The 5,637-nt window shown below is 35.4% G+C and overlaps 1 long non-coding RNA gene across 1 annotated transcript in view; it reads right to left on the reverse strand.

Annotated features, from left to right (window-relative positions):
- LOC128250921 (uncharacterized) overlaps positions 1-5,329 on the reverse strand; it is a 6,727-nt gene extending 1,398 nt beyond the window's left edge. Inside the window, exon 1 of the long non-coding RNA XR_008266858.1 lies at positions 3,494-5,329. This is a non-coding gene — a long non-coding RNA (uncharacterized LOC128250921). The remainder of the gene's footprint in view (positions 1-3,493) is intronic.
- Positions 5,330-5,637: the final 308 nt, after the last annotated feature.

A 5,637-nucleotide genomic window follows, 5' to 3' on the forward strand; every position in this document is an offset into this window, starting at 1 on the left:
TATATATATGTATATATATATATATATATGTATATATATATGTATATATATATATATACACATAGAGAGAGAGAGAGAAATATACACAAATTTTCTTTATGAAACTATATTCAACATTCATGCTTTTCACACATTTGTTATATAACCCCACTAATTTCTAATTAGTTATAGAGCACTTTCGGTAAATAAATGCCTCAAATAAATGAATTAAGATGCACCTTGAGAGGCCAGTGTGCTTGACTCATTACAACATGTTTACCTTACTACAACCGTTGATATTAATCGGGAGGTAACTCCAATGGTAAAACAAAATGATTAAACATCATTTTTTTGCTGTTGATTTTTTTTTAATTAGTAATATGCAATTTATTAAAAATACGAACATTTCACACATGTAACAAGAGACACTAAATCGAGACAAGAGAGAGACACAGAAACATAAAGAAACTGCCAGACACTTCTAACTTTTGTTTGTGAAGATTTAACAAGACCAATCTCATTTTAACACTGTCATATAGTTTATCATGACTTTGTTTTGCACAGTATAACAGGATTATTTTTGTTTTGGTGTTTTTTGGGGGGGGAGGGGGGAAGGTGCCCTCCCCATTAAGTCTAGAATTTATAATTGGTTCCCAATGCAAGCACACACGTCTGTGTGGTTTCTTGTGATAAGCACAAGGCCACAAGGAAAGGTTAAAAGTTTGTCAATGGAAATTATTTCGGAGCAACTTTTCACTGACACACACAGATTTTATCTGATGAAATGCGTTTGTTTGCGTGTGTCGTTTAGCTCCAGATCAACTCTGTACAATCAGACCGGTCAATGAAGGACAATTCTAGATCTTCAGGAATATCTACTCCATTGTCTCAAACGACTTTGTCCTTATGCAAATGCAGTAGGATCTGATTGGAGAGTAGTTTGGCTGTTATTTCTAGCAAGCCAGGCACATTCATTATATGTTCGATTGGCCATAGGTTAGTCCCGAGAAGCAGACCTATGATCAAAGTTGTTCCAGACATGACCATCACGTTATATTTCCAAACAGTCTATATAGATCCAATGTGTTCTGTTTTAAAGACACTGAGATGTGGTTTGAAGGAGATCTGGCCATATCTCCCTCCAGTTCGGCCAATGTTGAAGCAACGTATTAACGTATTGCTGAGAGTCAGCTTGGTTATTTGCGAAGCAACGAGAAATTAGCGGCGAAACCCAAGCAACACGACAATGTGCAAGCAACAACAACAACAACAACAATAACGATAATTTATTCTTCAATAATAAGTAGGAGGCCTGAAATTCTGGAGGGAGGGGCTAATCGATTCTGACCAACTGGACCCTTATTTTATCGACCCCGAAACAATGAAATGCAAAGCCGACTTCGGCGGCGGCATTTGAATAATAGTAATGATGATGATGACGATGCCCACATCCTGAGAAAAACACTGTCGACCTGAGAACATCTGAGTCTTTTAAATTCGTTGGAAATAAGAAATATTACAGCAAACTTTTAACGAAATCATAATTGTCGGTGGCTGGTCTCTTTTGCTTGCAACAATATATCATAGCGAAATCATAAATAACAGCCGTTGTAAAACGTTCAACTTGCTGTCATTTGACGTCTCTGGATGAAAGTTGGATCAGATCGAACAAAAGCCAAGTCACTACGATGGCACCGATAATAATCATAATAATAATAATCTCCCAAGATGAATGTCCAAAGATACGATTAACATTAATATGGGTAAAACCCGCTTGAAACACCATGCTGCTTGTCTTCGTCAAATCTCACGAGGCATTAAATGGTGATAAATTATGTTAAACGAACACAGTGGTAGTGGCATGAATGCTTTTCCCATAGGATGAGAGGGAGGAAATATTGGTTAAGGAAGTGTAAGTGGTATCGTTCCAACCATTGATAATCTGCAAGAATCAGATCGTCACCAAACTCAATTCTTCTTGATGACTTCAACCAAATACATTGAAGTTGCCTCCCATGAAAATAAGAAGAAGAAAAAGCAGCAATTTCGCTTTTTTTAAATTTTATTTTCATTCCTCGTTATCTTTATAAGGTGGGCAGAAAAAATGTTATCTGCTTTTGTTAAGGGGTGGAGGCTCGAATCTAATTTTATTTTTCTTTCGTCTGAACCTATTTCTATCCCTATTTTATATAATGGTTGCTGTAGAAATATCAGTGAAGAAATATGGTAAACTCACAAGATTTTAGCAAAATGGATTAACAGAAGGAAAAACAGAAATCTCGGTAACCCCCCGCAAATTATACCTTCAAAACATAAAAAGGTGCCCTTCACCAGATCTCGACGTTTGCAACTGAATATCTAAAGAGCTATAACATTATTTTTATCAATAATTGTTAAATTTAATCATAAAAATCATGGTGTTTTAGTTTTATTTTGTGGATTTGTAACAATATGTTGTTTATATAGAAATATATATTCCAGTAAACGAAGAGAGTCATTTTGTATTCTAAGCGACAGCAATTAAAAAATTATGGTAATTAACAGGTTTAGATGCATCTAAAAAAGAAAACAAAATTTGACTTTTTAATTCATGATTAATAAAATTCAAATATTGTGTAAATAGTCGAAATCTACCAACGACAATATTGTAAAATCCTGCGTGTGCACAAATATATATACATACATATATATTTATATGTATATATATATATCACTGTTTAAATGCCTCGTTTAAAATACAAGAGAATCGTCACAGATCAATTCTATAAATTGTTTATTTATTTACGAAAATCAATTTTCTTTTCAGTCGAAAATCCTATTTTTCCAATGATTCTACGTTGTTAAAAAAGGAAAAACCTGTCTTTCTCCCATTTTGTCTATAAATTTCTGATGCTTGTCCCAAAAGTAACTTTACATCCCTTTAGATATTGAAATAATTATATACACTTTGTAACAGATCGGTATAAGAGAAGGTGAGTAGGAGAGGAGACGATATGTAAACCGTTAGAAAGAGAGAGAAGTCGACATTTGAAGCCGAAAAACGTTTTTTTTTTTTTGTGGAGAAGAAAAATGGGAAAAGTTGGGGAAGAAGAAGAGAGAGGGAGAGAAACAGGTTCTTTTTGAAGCCAGCACCGTCGGGTTTATATGGCCAGGTGTCAACATTTGCGATAGAGGTCCTTTGGTCAATGAAATATCTATTAAAACGAGTGTGGAGAGAGCCGAGGAAGAAATAAAGCAGAAGATAAACAACAAGTGAAAGACATCGACATACCGCTTTTTAGCATCAGCCATGTTTGACGGAAAGGAGTGAATAATTGCTGCTCTCTCATTGGTGCAATCTTTACTAATTAGGACTGGCCGTAATTAGGCTTAATGAAAATTGTAGGGGTTAATTAATTTTTAGCTAGGAGTAAACATTTTTTTTTTAATGGAAATATTCAGAAAAAAAGGAAGGATACGATAAGAAAATAAAAAAATTAATCAAGAGACCTGAATCCGCAATAATTTTACTTACATTTTAAGAAGAAATCTTTAAACGTTGAAATCTGAAAATTTAATTAAAAACAAAGATTGTTTGATCAATCTGTGGATTTTTAAATATTCGTTGATTTTTAAAGAATCGAACACGCAGCCTTGAACTTTTGCTTAGATAAAAGTTTAGGCAGACTAATTTAAAGTTCGGGCAGGTGTAACAATGATTCTTTTGTTTGTACGGTTTTTCTCTCTTGATTTTCTTCTTTTATTTTCCGATCTTCTTAGTTTTGCTTCCCTCTTCATCAATATCCACTTCTCTTAGACTTCGATCCACATCTAGCATTCCTATTAACAAGAATATCCTCGTCTTTAATGGGTGTACCTTTTCTACTCCGTTGTTAGGTCTGTTGACATCATTATACAAATATCTGTGTTTTCTGCACAAACTCTCCCGCCTCTCACGATATTTCTGATATATTCCATTCTATATACATTATATTATATACACACAGAATCATCCTAGTGTTTATAGTTTAGGTTGTCGTAACAACCGCACTTGGTCGTGGTAGCATGTGTGTATGTGTGTAGTGTGTGTGTGAGGAACAAAAGCTATGAAGCTATCCAAAGAAAATCGAGCGCCGACCTCAATACTTACACACGATAGAGTTTCGTCCCTCGAGGTTGTATATTATGAGGGGGAGTGGCCACAACCCACTTTGTCTCTCTTTTAGATTCATCAAATGTAATTCTTAACCACGATAAAAAATTAAAAAAACACTTGGCTTATTATAATCCTCTCCACTTATACATCGCACCATTCCACCTAACCGACATGAAATATTTATTTTCGCTTGAGGCAAACAAATAAAAGTTTAAATCTCTCTTTTCGCCATAGGTAAAACCCGGTAAAAACTTTCGTTGCTGTTCTTAGCTCGTCCACAATGAGAGATCTAGTCGGAGTAGGTACCAGTTCTGAAACTGGGTCGATTCAATCAACTACAACTACACAATCTCAACATTGTTCAAAATGACGAAACTAAAAATATTTTTGAATATCGACAGCGGAATCCAAAATACGATTTCATGTGAGATTCGATAGAACAACAAATGATATTACCGTGTGCTGTTTAATTATGAACCTTTTTGTTATTTTCAAATCTCACAGCGATCAATTTTGCTTTTTCATCCTTCCGGAGCCGATACGATATTTATCAAGTACTGGCATCGATTTAATAATACTCTACAACAAACGGAATTATAAAAAAAAAAAAAAAGATTTAAACCTGGACTAAGGTCGTCGCCGTTCAATGTGACACATCCAAGAAAGAAAAAAAAAGCCTGTTACATAGTTCCAGGACGTACTAGAAATAGCAGCTAAATCTCGTTCAAATCACATCCCCTACGTCTTAAAATGAAGTTTTAGATGCTCCTAAACCCAGATCTTTGCGGCAATATTTTTAGACCCTGTGTCTGTCCTTCAAGATTGACCTGGGGTTAAACAATAACTCAACGAGGCGAAACAGTCTATTAATGTTCCCGAATGAAAATTTCCATTTGATTAATTAAATTTGGACAAAAGAGAAAGTTATAAAATTATTTTTAAAACGATTCAAAAAGAAGCGCAGGCATACATACATACATACGTATAAACACATACATATGTGCATGTATGTATGTGTTTATACATATACAAGCATGGCTGTGTCATAAGAAGTTCGTGTCCCAACAAGATGGTTTGGGGTTTTTATGCCAGCATGGCATGGGCAAACGTCTTCTACGACGGTCCCAGGCCGATCAAAGACTTTAGAGTGGATTTGGTTGACAAGAACTGAATGAAGCCTATCCTAGATTTAGATGTATATGCGTCTGTGTGTGTGTGTGTGTGTGTGTGTGTGTATAGTGGCGGACTGGCCAGGCTGTCAGTTTGCCCGGTGGCAAGTGGGCCCCTGCGCTCGCCATTAGAATCCATATATGGGGTCCTATATTAGTATCTAAGGGGCCCATCCTCTCAAGTTTGAGAATTTTTTATTCACTCCTGGAAGAATGCATTAATTATTTCAGCCTGGCCGTGTTTGTGGACAGTTGAAAAGAATATTAAAAAAAAAAAAATCAAATGATAGCATTGTAGTTGCAGATTGGCCCCCTTAGTTTCCTGGCAACCAATATTTTTAGACCCAGTCCGCC

The sequence above is a fragment of the Octopus bimaculoides genome, chromosome 26 (genome assembly GCF_001194135.2).
Source record: "Octopus bimaculoides isolate UCB-OBI-ISO-001 chromosome 26, ASM119413v2, whole genome shotgun sequence".
Classification (NCBI taxonomy): Eukaryota; Metazoa; Mollusca; class Cephalopoda; order Octopoda; family Octopodidae; genus Octopus; species Octopus bimaculoides.